Source organism: Stegastes partitus, unplaced genomic scaffold (assembly GCF_000690725.1).
Source record: "Stegastes partitus isolate 25-593 unplaced genomic scaffold, Stegastes_partitus-1.0.2 Scaffold954, whole genome shotgun sequence".
Lineage (NCBI taxonomy): Eukaryota > Metazoa > Chordata > Actinopteri > Pomacentridae > Stegastes > Stegastes partitus.
The window spans coordinates 350,911-353,260 of NW_007578685.1; positions in this window are offsets into that span (position 1 = coordinate 350,911).

Sequence of the window (2,350 nt, forward strand, 5' to 3'; positions counted from 1 at the left end):
TGTTTTGTGCGTCTGTGTGCTGCTTAAAAGGTCAATGAAATGTCGTACTTTATCAGAAGAACCTGACGTTCTTTGGGATTTTTTTTCCTCCAGTAAAAAGAATAAAATCATTTGAAGAGTCGTGGAAACTTTGAACTCTGAGAAACAAAAGGTTTGAATATGTTTGAGGAACAAGCGTCAGTTCCAGAGCTGAAGGTGTGGAACGTGTTCTGTCTCTTATTTTTATCTCCAGGACAGAAATAGAACGTGTTTTCACACCAAGCATGTGACACGCCAACAGACGGAACACGTGTCTGGACGTCTGCAGAACACGGATGATCCACATGTTCCAGGAAACACACGTCCAGGTTCCTCCAGAACTTCCAGAGTTTCCTTTGTTACGACAAACGTCTTGTAAATTTAAAGCCAAACCGAGTTTTTGTTCCTCAGAAGTACTTCAAGTTGTTCTTCTGTTCTAAAGAAGGAACCAGTTCCTGAAAACTTTTTCCTTTTTTCTTCACTTAATTTTAGCCGTTTTATGTGAAGTTTGAACTTTTCATCCTGAAAGATTATTTTTAGGGTCCGAGCACCAACGGGTCTGAAGACCCTTTTGGAATTTCTAGGGTTTATTATTATTTGTCAAAATGAAACGCGTTTTTGAGGTCCACAACGTACTCACACACTCACCAAACTCGCCACACACACCAGACCCGGTGAAAAATTACTCACCTCAATAGCAACATGACTCAACAGCGCCCCCTACAAAATTACAAGAAATGGGCCCCCGAACACACTTTCACGTAGAGTCACGAAATTCAGTACACACATGTAACAACTCGAGACGCACAAAAAAGCCTCAAGAACACATACCCGAAACGCAACAGGAAGTCGGCCATTTTGAAAAAGAATGGTGGTTCGCTGATGAAAATCGGCCATTTATGGCCGATTTTCAAAATGTACCTCCTCCACGGGGTAAGTCGTACACACCTGAAATTTGGCAAGCACAAACTACACGACGTGATGATTAAAAGTTATCAAAACGCTCCACAAAAGTCTGACGGTTTGGAAATGGCAGCCCGGGCAATATTGATCAATGGCCATTTTGGCCATTTTTTTGGTGTTTTTGACATTCAACAGACTCCCATCAGAAGGCCGTTACATCTACATCTACAACACCCGGTGGGCAGGTGTAGCAGGTCAGGATGCACACCGACTGTATCAGTCGCACTCCAGCGAGAAGCGAAGACCCAACCAATGCCGCTTGTGGCTTTAATTATTATTATTATTATTATTATTGTTGTTGTTATTATTATTATTATTGTTATTATTCTTGTTGTTATTATTGTTGTTATTATTAATAACAACAATAATAATAATAAACATAACATAATAAACTCTGTCATAATGGAAGATAATAAACGTGTTTTCTGCTGTGATGATGTCTGATGTTGATCAGCTGCTGAACTGATCGCTGCTGTCAGGTTGTGGCAGAGCGCCCCTCAGTGGCCAAACTCGGGAGCTGCAGCAACATTTATTTATTTATTATAAAAGAAAAAAACTAACTTTTCTCAGATTATTTCTGCCGCTAAACTTCATATTTATAGACAAATATTTGGCAAATATGTTCCGAAAATATTCAAAATATTTAACCTTTTACCCCAAAACTGTTTTTTTTTTTTCTCAACTTCTTTGTTTTATTGAAAATATCAAACATAGCATTCAGGATATTTTCATTATTCTTGATTTAAATGTCGTAATATGATACGTATGTGATTAATCGATTTTTATTGTGCTTTTATTGTGGAGGTACAGTTTTTATACTTTATTCACAACATTCCAACATGATGAAGTTACAGCTCGTCTTCGATGATTATTTTCTCTCTCAGCACTGTGACGTTCATATAATATGATAATATTTGTATAATTTTGGACGTTTTTATTGGTTCACAACATTTTAAACGGATTATTTACAGTAAAATAAAAATCATTTTATAGTTTTACATTTATTTTACAAATTTTTATATTTTGACACTTTTGTTTGATAAAATCACAACTTTATCCAAATATAAGGAGCTTAAACAGAAACTTATTACTTATTAGAACTATACTTTGATCCCATTCATCATCTTATCTATTAGTAAATATATTTAATACCAGTTTAGGATTTAATAAAAACTGCAAACTGGTTCTGGGGGAGAGACCAGACAAAGATCCTTGATGACATCTAAATGTAGGAAAGCCGCCACCTCGCCTGGACTAGGGAGACCAGGTCCCCTTCCTGTGGCCAGGCCTGGGCGGGGAGCATCTGGTGGCGGAGTGGGCGGGGAGCATCTGGTGGCCGAGCCCTGGGGCCCCGTGGGGCTCGGTCGGG